Source organism: Cheilinus undulatus, linkage group 17 (genome assembly GCF_018320785.1).
Source record: "Cheilinus undulatus linkage group 17, ASM1832078v1, whole genome shotgun sequence".
NCBI lineage: Eukaryota > Metazoa > Chordata > Actinopteri > Labriformes > Labridae > Cheilinus > Cheilinus undulatus.
The window spans coordinates 1,057,211-1,072,782 of NC_054881.1; the positions used below are offsets into that span (position 1 = coordinate 1,057,211).

At 41.8% G+C, this 15,572-nt stretch overlaps 1 long non-coding RNA gene across 1 annotated transcript; it reads right to left on the reverse strand.

Annotated features, from left to right (window-relative positions):
- Position 1: 1 nt before the first annotated feature.
- On the reverse strand, positions 2-4,901 carry LOC121525702. The gene is made up of 3 exons (XR_005993253.1): positions 4,873-4,901; positions 2,261-2,319; positions 2-1,133 (listed from the first exon to the last, which is right to left on the reverse strand). It is a non-coding gene; the product is annotated as an uncharacterized LOC121525702 (long non-coding RNA).
- Positions 4,902-15,572: the final 10,671 nt, after the last annotated feature.

Here is a 15,572-nt window from a genome sequence, read left to right on the forward strand (position 1 = left end):
GTGAGTGTGAGCGTGCCTGGTTGTCTGTCTCTATGTGTCAGCCCTGTGATTGGCTCTCACCCAGCCACACAGCTGGGATAGGCTCTGTTCCCCCACAACCCCCAGCAGTATAGAAAATGGATGGATGCTCCAAATGAAAGCGATCCAAGATCACGTCCTCTAAGTGATCCTGGCTCTCTTGTGTTGTTCTTGTTGTGTTAACGTCTGAGGGAAGGCCGTTTTGTTTCAGAACATCCTCTCCAAATGATCCAGGCGTGGAAGCAGCTGACAGAGAGGTGGATATACAGTCATTACTGTCACAGTGGACAAACATACCCTAGTTTCTGCTTCATTGTGTTGCACTCCTCAGTGAACCTCTGGCTCTGATCAGCTAACCTGTAGACAGAGTTGATGAGGTTTTGTCTGTCTTCAGTTTCCAGAGTGTACTTGACAATAGTGTTAATGAGGATCATATGTGTGTCTACCAACTCCAGCAGAGCTAATATCAGATCAGCAGATAATATCAGTTTCTGCTGGGTCACTTTTCCATGAATCCTCTGAAACAGCCATGACTCAGAGAGCGAGAGTTCAGCCTGAATTTGAGCTGAAATCTCCAACTTTTTACAGCATCCCTGCATTTCTTCTATGTCCGTCCTCAGCTGTTCAGCCAACTGAATGAATTCACTCCCTAAGCTTTTCACTTTCTTTCCTCTAAGATTTTTGATTATTTGTTCAGACAGTTTAGAAAAAAGAGCAACACCAAACCCTCCTGCACCTACTGCTCCTCCTGCTAGAACTGCTGCAGCAGCTACGCTTGCCCCTCCAGTGAACGGAGCTAGAAGAACTCCAAGTCCAACTGCAGCAGCCCCCAGTCCCACTCCTCCAGCTACCAGTCCCCCTGTAGTGGTGTTGGCAACTGTCGTCAGCGTCTCCCTTGCTTCACCAGCTATTTTCTGAAATTCAGATGCAATAGATTTCACCCTGTTGTAATTTTTCTCTAAATTATGGGTAAATGAAGCTGCATGCTTATCAAAATTTTTCCTCAGTCGAGACAGGTCAGGAGGCAGCTCATGGCTCCGTCTTCTCCCACCCAAAAGTCCTGACATGGTTTTTCTTGGATCAGACCCAGACAGTGATGTTGGTTATGGTCCTTTCTGTGGAGACACAAACACCAGTGGTGATCACATGACTCTCAGTCAGCTGGTTAAACATCTTCACTCAGGAAGGACTCAGTGCTCTTTTAGTCTCAGCCTGCAACAGGCTACAGCCCGGCTATAGCTGGTCTAAGGACTACTGTCCCTCTGCTATAGCACACAGATGTTCCTGCTTTCAGATAGTCACTACTGGAGCTTCTTCCTTTAGATTTTGATAACAAGTTAGTGACTAAAAAGCTAAACCCACTCTAGTAAGAATAAAACTATCTTATTTAAAGTTTACTTACAGGCATTCAATCCTGATCCTATTTTTGCAACAACAAGAGAACAAGTCACACCTCTATATTAAAGTCAAATACACAGACAGTGTTAACTAAACTCATCCAGAGTTCAATCTAACACTTTAAACATGTCTATTGGTCCTCAGTTAGTTAAACTAACCTTTAAAATGTTTAATATCTGACAGTCTGACAGAGCTCTAGGAACTTCAGAGAATCTGTGGTGAAGCAGGTCTTCTCTGAAGAATAAAGCAGAAAGTCGACCTCATAATAAGGCATTAAAAATGATGAAGAACATGGACTAGGAGTCCTTTAGGAACAGCTGAAGTCCCTGACAGGAGCTCGTACTCAGTGGATAACTTCACTCATGGTTCAAATGAGTCTCACATCAACAACAACAATACAGTTTTGGCTGAAGTCAGACTGAACCAACTCAACAGAAAATCAGCTGCAGTAGCCTGGTTTTACCTTTAGAGGTAGTACCTATGCACAAAATATCAGATTTAAAACTTTGTGCTTAAACGTTGAAGGTAATTCCAGTACACATTTCAGCTAAAAGAGAGAGCCTGAGGGTTCAGCTACACTTTAAGTCTTGATCACTCTGATCGAGAGAAGAGCAAAAACATTTTTTCTACCAGTTAATCTTTCAGTCTGGTTCTTTGTCCAGGTCTGATCAAACTGCTGCTCTACTACAGCTACATCTGAGCTAGTTGCTACACCAGGGGCCGCCACTGATAATGCATTTAACTGGTGAAGACACTGCAGATGTCTTCATGTCATTTCTCAGTCATCATTCTGAGTGATGTGTAGTTTTGGTCATTAATATAGTTACTGCTGTGGTAACTATACCTTAAAAAGGTACACCCCTGCACTCCTGAGTTGGTTTCATCCAAACACCTGCATCAGACCTGCAGGTAAACACAAACACAGACGGGACGTTACTGAGGTATTCAGCAGAGTGTTAAATCATTAAAACGATGAGTTAAACATACTTAACCATAGCTAGCTCTCTCTTCATTGGTAAATGTCAGAAAACCCAGAAGGAGGTCAGATACTTTAGTACAATGGTTCTCAAAGAGGGGTACATGAGGTTTTAAAATATATGCAGGCTATTTCAGAAAAATAGCGCCTTCTATGCACATCAGCAGCGACCAATTTTGTGAGTTTATTATTTACATTAAAAAAAGAAAATTTGTGCTGTGAATGTCTGCGGTGTGTTTCCTCTGTCCTCTGATAAACAGGCAGAGATATGGTAGCGTTAGATTAAAGGAGGTTTCTCCCTCTCTCTTCTCTGCTCTTTGGATAACAGCAGTTTTATGCAGAGTTAGGAGGTCAGTGCTGTTTAGTTTCACTGTGCCAGCCACGCTTGCTCAGATGAGGGACCGACTTCATTCATTTGATGTTAAATATTATTAATAATAGTAATAAGGGCACAGCTGAGGTTACTGTGGGAGGAGTTAACTCCTCTACAGCGCACTGATTGGCTCTCCTGTTTGTGTTCCAGACTGGTCAGAGGAGTCATTTCAGTGAGCTGGTTGATCCGGAGCATCTAGAAGTGGTGTGTCTGAGCTCAGAGGAGACGCTGTTGTTAGATATTTGATTGGACTAAAGTCCCGTTAGTTTAGAAACAGCTCCAGCTGTGGGAGTAGAGCTTTTACATTAACATGGCCATGTGGGGCTGCCTGCTGCCTGTCTCCCTCTCTACCAGGCTACGTAAACCACAGGCACTGATGCACAGATATGAGGAGAGGACAAACATCAGGTGGTATTAGAGAGGAGGACTGGTGGTTCTAGAAATGTATCACTGAGGTGGCCGAGGGGTGGCTAAGGGATGTGCAGAGGTGGCCACAATGTGTTAATGTGCATGGACAACATGCAATGTTTTATTAGTACGCATTATAGTCAACTATCACAGTCTTAAATTGTTAGAAAGCTGTAAATGTGTCTTAATGATGATACTGAGAGGAGGGGTACATCCTGGACTGGTCACCAGCCAATCACAATCACAGGGCTGGGATAACATAAAAACAGATAACCAGGCACACTCAAGGGCAATTTAGAGTCACCAATTAACCTAACGAGCATGTCACCCATTAACCCACACATGCACAACGAGAACATGCAAACTCTGCACAGAAAGGCCCTGACCAGGAATCAAACCAGGAACCTTCTTGCTGTGAGGCAACAGCACTAACCACTGCACCACCGTGCAGCCCTCTGTCTTTTTATAATTAATTCAATTTTTTACAGGTTTTGTAGTTTTTTCTACCTCTATGATTTTATTTCCAATTAAAAAGAGAAGTTTTTACACACTGATGGTTTTAAACATTTTTATGCTGTCCACTCACAGTTTTCCCTACATGAGTGTGAATACCCACATTCAGTGATGAGATCTGCCTTGAATTTAGTCATGCATTTTAAACATTTAAAATGTCTGAAAAAAATACATTTTCAATCTGTAAATGTTTATCAGCTAGAAAATTAGATAAATCAGACATCTGTCACAGCGCTGTTTAATGTCTTTCTCTTCATCCAAAAAAGCTTTGGGCAGTCTAGGGGGTACATGAGTGAGACATACTTCACGGGGGGTGTGTGTGTGTGTGTGTGTGTGTGTGTGTGCACGAGTGAAACATACTTCACCGGGGGTTCACAAGTGAAACATACTTCACGGGGGGTGCACGAGTGAAACATACTTCACAGGTGAAACATACTTCACGGGGGGTCCACGAGTGAAACATACTTCACAGGGGGTCCACGGGTCCACTGTTAGTAAATAGTGTCTCCTTTAAGCAGCCCCCCTCACCTTAAACAGAACTCTGTTAAACACCTCATCCTCTGTGAGGGTCTACACTTCCTCCCATCAGGATGCCGTCTTTGTAAAATCAGTTTAAAGGTTATTAAGGTAGATGATTTCCCACTAACAGGCTGTACCTGGACATCACTCTCAGGTGATAGTTCTAATAACCCATCCTCTCTCAGCCCCTCCCCCTCTGATCACTGTAACAGGAGGATTATTTGACATCAAACGTGACTGAAATGGTGGGTAAAAGGACTCTGATCATTACATTTAGAAAACTTTGATTTTACCAGCAGGCATCAAACACTAGTCCTTAGTTCATGGTATTTCTGTAATAGAGAAATAAAAATCAGCCCTATTCTGTTAATAAAAACAAACAAATCTCTCAAACAGGATCCAGATCTCACCACTGATATCAAAGAGCTGATATAGAACTGACGTTCACAACAACACGGCCCTAGATAAATCCATCTGACGTTTAAAAAACATTTAAAAAAGCAGCACAAATAAGAGAAAGGATCAGAACAAATGCATCTAAAAGCACACACACTGAGGGTTGTAAAGAAGGCTGGAACAGGCAGATAATCCAGGTAATGATGATTTACTCTGTCATACTAGAACAGAAAACTCTACAGTCTCATGTATTCTGGTTCAGAGTTCTTACCTGATGTTCAGCTCTCAGTCTCTGAAGATCTCTGATGCTGGAGAGAGAGAGAGAGCAGGGTTTATATGAGCAGAGGGCGGGCGATCAGAGGTCACATGACTTCACAGAAACATCTCAGACTTGATTCTCTTCATAACAGTTGAGGAGTAATGAAACAAAATAAATGATTATTATTTCAACAATCATCTATCTAAGACATGCTAAGCCCCCAAAAACCACTTTGAAAAATTTCACATAAGTTTAAACTGTTTTCATAGAGAATGTTCTTAACAGGCTTACTTACACTTGCTCTTGACAACAGATCTATGTTTAAACCATCCATTATTATGCAGGATGTCTGCAGGCTCTTAGAAAGGATTCATTGCTGATAAATCAATTTAGCCAAAATTATGCTTTTAAAAAGTATTAGAAAGTCTTATTAATGTAGACTTCACATTAATCAGTGTTGTGTCAGTGTGAGAGGAAATAGCTCTAACTTCATATAAAACTACAGTCATTCTCATCATGGTGAAAGTGGTGAGACAATAGAGCACAGTAGAAATGTGAATATTCTGACAGAGTTAAAGCATTTATTTCTTTAGCTTTGAGATGGCCTGAGGGCTTCTCCCACTAGCCCCTGCACCTCCTCTCCACTTACTCCAACAACATCCAAGAACTTTCTAGCAGCATCAATAATAATCTCAACAGTAATTAATAACGATAGCCAAAAAGGCTGAAAACTTCATTTTGTCCTTGCTCAGATGAAACTGGTGCTTCTGATCAGAGACCATGGCCTTTTTTATCTGGTTTCTTCCTACCAACCAGAACTGAAGCTGACCAGTGTGGAGGGAAGATAGAGGTGGCTGACCTGATATAACCTTATCATATTTAACATATAAACTCTGTACAACACACCCACTGCATCTGTCATAACCACCGGACTAATATCAAAACCATTTCAACTCCTCAGAGGTACTCAACAAGGATGCCCACCATCTCCACTGCTCTTTTCACTTTTCATTGAACCCCTGGCAGCTTCCATCCAATGATATGACCATATTTCAGGCATCCAAACCAAATAATACCACCACAAATTCAGTCTGTATGCTGATGACGTTTTACTCTACATCTCCTGTAGAGTGTTGTGTTGTTACATCTCATCTACAAACCCCTCCCACCTTCACTTCCATCAGTCCATAATCTGATAAACAGTTACAGTAAGGTATCTGGCTACTCCATCAACTGGTCAAAGTCCAAGATTCTGCCTATAAACAAACCACAATGGGATGCTGGGGCTGAGGATCCCCTCCTGACAAGAATAACGATCTCTAAATCTATCACATACCTTGGAATCCATATATCATCAAATTTAAACAAATAATTAAAGTTCAATCACATCCCCTCGCTTCAAGAAATAAAGACAGTCTGGAAAGATGGAACAAATTACCCATATCCTTGATCGGCCAAATCTCCACAGTTAAAATGCAAATTCTCCCACCAATCAACTACCTGTTTACCTTGACCTCTGTCACCCCAACCCCAGGCTGGTTCTCTTTCCCTCAACACTACAGTTACTTCCTTTTACTGGAAAAATCTATACTAGGACTGATACAATGTGTCACAAAATTGTGTGTCATACTGGACAACACTAAAAACACATCAATACTTTTGTTTTATTTCAGTTTCGCATATTAAATGTGAAAGATGACACTAAAATGTTTAAGATCAAGGTAGTAGTCTTTTAAAGGTGGCTAAGTAACTGCCTGTTAAATAAGCAGAAGTTGTTTTTTTGTCATTCGGGGTAACAGTTTTGTTATTCATGATTTTCTTACTGTTATCCCACCATGCCATTTGTTAGCTCAAGCGACACGTGTAATTTTATTGTTTTGATAACTTTTTTTAAAGCATCTTTGCAAAAAGAATGTATTATATCTTATTGATAACACATTAAACATATTAATTCAATATTAAAACATGTTTTTATATTTTAAGGCATTTTTTTTGTCTTTGTATGTCCACCAAAGGAGATATTAACATGGTCATAATTATTTTCGTATTTTTTATCAATTATTAGCAGTTAGAATGCTTTATCAATCTTTAAAATTACAACTTTGACATTTTAAGGAAAATGGTGTCCTAGATGGCAAGGAGAGAGCTGCAAGGTTTAGGGCCAAGAAGAACCAAGATCCATCAGTGAGGGAGGAGTTTCTAGCAAGAAAGAGAGTAAGGTATCAGAGTGATGGAGCGGTTACCAGTGCAGTTAGATTTACACTGAGTTGTGGAGATAATGTGGATAATGTTAGGCTACTATGTTTACAATTAAATTAAATCAAAATGTTTTACTTTTCAGTGTTTAAAGATGTAATTTCATACCAATTTAAACATGATAAATTACACTACAGTTGCCATACGTCAATCCCAAAGTTGGGACAAAAGTATTTCACACATAAAAATGAAATGAAGAGGAGTATTCGCACAATATGTTTATACTTCTAAACAACCACACAATTATGCCCAAAGGATAAATTTAAAGTTTCATTAAGATTTTAAATGTTTTTGGAGCATTTTTGCACCTTGATTTTAGGTGCGGGCAGTTTTCCCGAATGACATTTTGACAGTTTTGAGCTCCATAGATCCTCAGATTTCTATCACTCATAATATATTCTACTAGTAATCAAAAAAGAGGGTGGGAATGAAATCATTTAATGTACTTTTAGTTTTAAAGTATTGTACTGTTCTCTGTCTTAAATCAGCCACGAGACGTCTTACCGTTTGTCAGGCTTTATTTTCTAGCTTTACACAGACTACTGTGGGCCGTAGCCAACGCCAACACAACAAATCTGCAGCCTCAACTTCAAAACTAGCATGCAGCCGAAAACTCTCATCCCCAGACACACACACCCAAACCGAGAGATGCACACATACCCCGAACACACGCACCTCCCCTGCATGTGCTCTCAACCAATCACAAGCCTGAATCTCATAACAGACAGGTATTCGGTTTCTCACGAACATTGCCCAACATGATGCGTTCACTGACATTATGGAAAACTCAGTAACAGCCATAACAGAATCTGTTTCATCAAAAGAACAACTTAACAACAACTGAGTCCATTACAGTATTTATTTCAATATTAAAAATGTGATTCAGACACCAAAATGGACACGTCTTGTCATTGACCCTAATACATGTTATTTGGTTGAATATTAACACGTTCTCCTTCTTCTTCTTCCTTTGAATGGACAAACTACACTGTTTTGGCACATTACTGCCCTCTACAGTCTGCAATTGTAACTGCTATTAAGGAGTGTCCCATTTCTAAGTCACCAGATGGCCCTTACACTTGGTTTTGAGGGTTGAGTTAAGACTGAGGGTTGAGCTTGAGGGTAAGATTGAGGGTTAAGGGGAGAAATGGGATTGGGCCTAAATCTCATCGACTAAGGCCGGCCACACACTACAGGATTTTAAGCCCGATTTTAGCCAAGATTTTACTCCCCTGACTATGGTGGTGGCGTATACCGACTGGAGCCTTGTCTGAGTAGTCTGCATGTGTGTGGAGTCATCATGATTCATTTACTGCTCCAAATCGCGTCGTAGCCTCCCAGACCCTGAATTGTAAATATCAAGCATTTTTAATATTTATGATTCTAGGTCATAGTGCCGCTGACGGAGTACCCACAACAACCAATGAGAGCGAGCACACCGGTAGCATCACCAGACGAATCATATGTACTTCACCGCTCACAACCTGTTAGTATGTTTTTAATTGAACTATTCTTAACTTTAAATGTAGCTAGTACATGATGTTCTTGAGACAATAAGCTCCAGATGAGAATTTGCCTGTATGTGTGCTAAGGCTCATATGTCAATGTGGCCCCAAGAAACAACAATCTCTCTGTTCGGTAGAGGGGCCCTACCTAAATGCCTAACAGATGCAGGGGTCTTTAAGTGTGAGTGGGTGACTTCGTTCTTTGTGCACCTGTAACTCACGCCAGGACAGCCCGTTGTTGAGAGACAGCATGACAGTATCAACAGACATCAGTGTTTTTTTTATCTTATTTTTTTCTAAAGTCACATGATCACGCAAGGTCGTCAGCAGGTGTGTGGTCTCCAGTGATCTGGCAGTCTGGCTGAGGCGTCTAGTGTGTGCTCAGAGGATTAAAGATGAAAAATCTTTGGAAATTGTCCTAAAGTCTGTGGTCTCCCAGGGTTTTAAAATCGTTTCTGATTAAAAAAATCGTCTAGTGTGTGGCCGGCCTTAGTCTTGTCATGTAACGTCCTGTTCTATTTGTGTATGCTTCTGCCTGTCTTTGCCAGAACACTCTTGTAAATGAGATTCTTGATCTCGATGAGGTTTGTCTGGATAAAGAAATTTAAATTAAAAAAATATATATATTTTCGTTCATTTGATTTTTTTAAATTTATTTTTGTTATTCTTTATATCTTTCTTTTCTTTTTCTTTTTTCACATGGTAATAGGTATGCATTATATATCACATTTATATTATCATGTTCCAAAATGCATAAGCACAAATAAAGGTGTTAAACAAAATAAATAAGCTGAAATTAAGGCTTTTAACAAGTATTATAAAGACTTGAATGACAGAATATAAGGTCTAACATTTTTTTTATAATTATTTTTCAACTAATCTAAAGAGGTTTCAGGCATTAAAATCAGAAGTAATGAGTATTATAAGTAAAACAGTAGAGCACAGTAGAAATGTGAATATTCTGACAGAGTTAAAGCATTTATTTCTTTAGCTGATGGCCACTTCTCCCACTAGCCCCTGCACCTCCTCTCCACTTACTCCAACAACATCCAAGAACTTTCTAGCAGCATCAATAATAATCTCAACAGTAATTAATAACGATAGCCAAAAAGGCTGAAAACTTCATTTTGTCCTTGCTCAGATGAAACTGGTGCTTCTGATCAGAGACCATGGCCTTTTTTATCTGGTTTCTTCCTACCAACCAGAACTGAAGCTGACCAGTGTGGAGGGAAGATAGAGGTGGCTGACCTGATATAACCTTATCATATTTAACAGAACAGCACTCCCTCCTTTTACTTTCTGTTTCTCTGATGGTTAGAAAACACTGATGCTGTTAGTCAAAGCCAAGGAAGGATCCTCAGATGGCCGTCTTTATGGACTGCTGCCAGAGGACCGTTCCAGTGTGGTGGATCCTCAGAAACTTTCCAAGGACCGAGTCCTTCCAATAGAGAATTTTAAAGGATGCACACATGTATCCTCTGGTCCCAGGAATTACCCACAATCCAATGTGCTCTGTCTTCCTTCTCTTCAACAAAATACACTGCTCAAAAAAGGGAACACATAATCATCAGAATGTAACTCCACGTCAATCGCACTTCCAGGATATCAACCTGTCCAGTTAGGAAGCAGCACTGTTGGTGAATCAGTTTCACCTGCTGTTGTGTAAGAGGGACAGACAACAGGTGGAGAGGAGAGGCAATTAGCAAGACAACCCTATGAAGGAATGGTTCTGGAGGTGGTGGACACAGACCATTTCCCTCTCCTCATCCTTTCTGGATGATTTTTGGTTACTTTTTCTTTTTTCCAGTGCCCTCACCACTAGTGGTAGCATGAGGCATTATCTGCAACCCACAGAAGTTGCTCAGGTAGTGTAGCTCATCAACAATAAAACATCCATGCATGCCGTAGCAAGAAGGTTTGTTGGGTCTCCCAGTACACTGTCAAGAGCGGGGAGGAGATACCAGGAGACAAGTGAGTACACCAGGAGAGAGGTGGACGGGGTGTAGGAGGTCAACAACCCAGCAGCAGGACCGCTATCTGCTCCTCTGTGCAAGGAGGAACAGGAGGAGCACTGCCAGAGCCCTAAAAATGACCTCCAGCAGGACGCTAATGTGCATGTTTCTGCTCAAACTGTCAGAAACTCCATAAGGATGGTAGGAGGGCCTGACGCCCACAAGTGGGGCCTGTGCTCACAGCCCAGCACCAAATGCTGGTGCAGTGGGCCCTGGGTTTCTTCTAATGTGTGACATTGTTTGGCCTCATGTGGCTGGAGTGTGTCAGCAGTTCCTGCATGATGAAGGCATTAATGCTACGGACCGACCTGCCCGTTCCCCAGACCTGAATCCAATCCAGCAACTCAGGGACATCATGTCTCGTTCCATCCACCGCCAACATGTCAAATTACAGACTGCCCAGGAGCTGACTGATGTCCTGATCCAGGTCTGGGAGGATATCCCTCAGGAGACCATCCCTCGTCTCATCAGAAGCATGCCCAGATGTTCTAGGGCCGGGGTCTCAAACTCATTTAGGGTAGGGGGCTGGATTTGCTCAATCAATACAACCAACGACTCATCTAAAGGCTGCTGTAATGTTTATAAAGAGAAATGATCCAATAATAGATGCAGGTACCATTTAATGAGTGCTGCATGTTTGCACACTAAAGGGTTAATTAGCTACTTTAGAAAGAGAATTTACCTGCAGGTAATCTCAACAGATGAGGAAAAAATATGCTGACCTTGTGACATATGACAGTTTTATAGATTTTAATGTTTTTAGAATCCACTGATGATGAATCTACAAGACTGGATTATTCATTGAATATACGTTCAACATGACTGTTCATGGATTTAAAACAGCAACCTGTTCACAAAACCTGATCTCAGCCCTATTTCACCTGACCTGGGATCAGTGCACACAGTCAAGGCACCCAGTGCCAGAGGCAGCAAAACAACCGAAAAACATCCTTGAAGCTCCTCCATGTTTGACTGTAGGTACTGTGTTCTTTTCTTTGTAGGCCTCATTCTGTTTTCTGTAAACAGTAGAATGACGTGCTTTTCCAAAAAGCTCTACCTTAGTCTCATCTGTCCACTAAATGTTCTCCCAGAAGAATTGAAGCTTACTCAGGTCCATTTTTGCAAACTCCAGTCTTGCTTTTTTATGTCTCTTTGTCAGCAGTGGGGTTCTCCTGGGTCTCCTGTCCCAGCTGACACTTTTGCACCCTGAGTCTGCAGGACAGCCTGAATCTGTGTGGAAGTTGACTGAGGATGTTTATCCACCATTCCAACTATCCTGCGTTGCATTCTTTTGTCAGTTTTTCTCTTTCGTCCACGTCCAGGGAGATTAGCCACAGCTCCATGGTTATAAACTTCTTGATTATATTACACACAGCGGACAAAGGGATTTCAGGATCTCTGGAGATGGTCTTTAACCTTGAGATTGTTCATATTTTTCTACTATTTTGCTCCTTAAGTCCTCAGACAATTCTGGGCTCTTCTTTCTCTTCTCCATGCTTGATGTGACACACACAGACACACAACACAAAGGTTGAGTCAACTTTTAGACATTCTAACTGGCTTCAGGTGTGATTTCTAGATTGCCCGCACCTGTTACTGCCACAGGTGAGTTTAAATGAGCATCACATGCTGGAAATAAAATGATTTACCCACAGTTTTGAAAGGGGGACAATCATTTTCAATCAATCAATCAATCAATCAACTTTTATTTGTAGAGCCTTTTACAACACATAGAGTGACTAAAATGCTTTCCAATAAAATCAAAACAGTAGGAATACTAAAACAATATAAAACAATATAAAACCAATAAAAACTACAATAAAACAAATACAAGTAATGTGTCACGTCTGAATGTTAAAAGCCAGTTTGAAAAAATAGGTTTTAAGTCTGGATTTAAAAAGGCCAAAGTCAGTTATGGTTCTCATGTCCGGGGGTAGCTTATTCCAAAGTCTGGGACCTGCCACAGAGAAGGCCCGGTCTCCCCAGTGTTTATATCTGGCTCTGGGCACTTCCAGCAAGAGCTGGTTGGCTGACCTCAAGGCCCTGTTTGGGTTGCGGACAGACAAAAGTTCACACAGATATGAGGGGGCAAGGCCATTAAGAGCTTTAAAAACGAAAAGTAAAATTTTAAAATCAATCCTAAAGGAAACTGGAAGCCAGTGGAGAGCGTAAAGGACAGGGGTGATGTGCTGACGTCTAGAGGTGTTTGTTCAAAAACATGCTGCAGCGTTCTGCACCAGCTGGAGGCGACTGAGAGAGGACTGGGAGACACCAACATAAAGTGCATTGCAGTAATCAATTTTAGAGCTGATAAAAGCGTTAATTGTTTTTTTCCAAGTCAGTGCGATTTAAAAAGGGCTTTACTTTGGCTAAAAGACGTAACTGATAAAAACTAGCTCTGACCACGCTGTCAATCTGTTTGTCAAATCTAAAATTACTGTCAAATACTACCCCAAGGTTTTTAACAGTTGACTTGAGCTCTGAATTTAAAAGACTAGAGTCAGAAAGTGCTGCATCACCAAACAAGATATATTCAGTTTTTCCCTCATTCAAGTGGAGGAAATTTTGTTGTAACCACAGCTTAATATCAGAGATGCAATCAGTCAGGGATTTAAGAGCATCGCCTTTGTTTGGGAGCACAGGCAGATAAAGCTGCAGATCATCTGCATAGCAGTGAAACGCTAAGTTGTGCCTTGCAATGATTGATCCCAGTGGCAACATATACAGAGAAAACAACATAGGACCCAGAATGGAGCCCTGGGGCACTCCACAGAACAGCAAGGCAGCAGAAGAGGAGAGGTCATCAATCATCACAGAGAAAGTTCTGTTGTTCAAATATGATTCAAACCATTTAAGTGCAGACCCACAAATGCCAACATAGTCTCTTAGACGAGATAAAAGGACAGAGTGGTTGACTGTATCAAATGCCGCAGTTAGGTCTAGCAGTACTAAAAGAGCAGGGCGCTTGGCATCAACAGATAGGGCAATATCATTGTAGACTTTTAACAGTGCAGACTCTGTGCTATGTCGGGACCTGAACCCGGACTGGAATTTCTCAAGAATAGAGTTATATTCTAAAAACACTTGTAGTTGTGTAAAAACTATTTTTTCAAGAACTTTGGAAATAAAAGACATATTAAAAACAGGTCTAAAATTGGATAAAACAGTAAAATCAAGATTTGGTTTTTTAAGCAAGGGTCTCACTACTGCATGTTTAAAAGCATCTGGGACACATCCAGAGGTCAAAGAAGCATTGATTTAAACAAGGATCGAAGGCCCTACCGTGGCAAACACCTGTTTCAATAGTTTTGAGGGAACAATGTCCAAGGGGCAGTTTGTTGCTCTCATATGTTTGACCATATCTGTGAGGAACAGAAGTGAGACTGGTTCGAAGTGGTCAAACACTGCAGAGTGCATGGCAGCAACAGGCAGATCTGGGCTGATGCTGCAGCTGGTGAGTTGCCGCACAGACACCACCTATCAACAAAAAAGTGCAGAAAATCCTCACAGGTGGAAACAGTGGCATCAGACAGTAGAGAGCTGTGAGGATTTAAGACAGAATTAATAGTACTGAACAGCACACGTGGGCAATGTCCATTGCTGGAAATAATATTGGACAGATATTTAGATTTTGCCTCTTTCACGGCCCTCTGATACTGAGTAAGACTGTCCCTCAGTATCTCCAGGGATACATGTAATTTGTCCTTTTTCCAGCGTCGTTCTGCCTGCCTACAGCGCTGTCTAAGGGCCCGGCAAGAGTCATCTAACCAAGGATCTGCCCTTTGTTTGGCGGACCTGCGCTTAAATGGGGCAATGTTGTCCAGGATTCCAGAACAGGTAGCATAAAAAGATGACACAAAGCTATCTGGGCTCTCTGAGAGGGCAGTATCGTTTAGAGCAGGAAACTGCGAGTCCATAAAAGCAGCAGCAAACTCCTCAGCTGTGGATGAAGTAATAATACGACGGCAAGGGGCTGGGGCAGGAGGCCTGCTGACTGATGGTGGGGCCAGAACTTGAAAGATAATGAGCAGATGGTCTGAGATGGGCATCACACATATTTCCTCGAGGGAGACAGAAAGCCTATGAGAAATAGTTAGGTCCAATGTATGCCCAGCATTGTGTGTAGGACCATCAACAGACTGTGTTAAATCAAAAGATGCTAAAAGACGTTTAAAATCAGTGGCCAGTGGATCAGACTGACAACAAACATGGATGTTAAAATCCCCACAGATCAGGATCTGTTCATATTTTGGGACCACCTCAGCTAAAAACTAAGAAAATTCCTGAATAAAGTCCTTGTTATATTTAGGTGGACGGTATACAACAGCAAATGAACCAGGACAGACAAGCTCCAATGAAAACAATTGTGCTTCAAAACAGTTGTAAGTGTTTACATGTAGAAGTTTGCATTTGATGCTGTCCTTGAAGACTGAGGCGACTCCACCCCCTCGACCAGATGCCCGTGGAGAGCTGAGGAAGGAGCACCGAGGGGGGAGGAGCTCCGTGAACGCGCTGTCGTCACCAGGCTTAATCCACGTTTCCGTCAACAAGAGGAAATCCAGCACGTATGTTGAGTAGAAGTCTTTTAGAATAAAAGTTTTATTTGTGAGCGACCGTGTATTAATCAAAGCTATGCGCAACGGTGTGAGCTCAGGTTGCGGGGGAGCACGAGGAACCTGGCGGAGATTCTCCCTCACAGAGCCTCGTCTGCAGAAGCTGACACGCCGCAGGCAGCTGGGATAGTTGTAGCCAGCATCTGGAACAGCTGATCGGAGCCAGCGCACCTCTGAGGACTGTCGCAGAACAAAGTCCTGGGGAAACTCTGTGAGGCAGCGAGGATCACATGCTGGGAGCCCGGCCAGGTTGGATTTCAATCTGACGAGCACCCCGCTCCATTTTCCACGCTTTCTGTGGCGGCTCTTGCGAGAAAGCGGGGTAG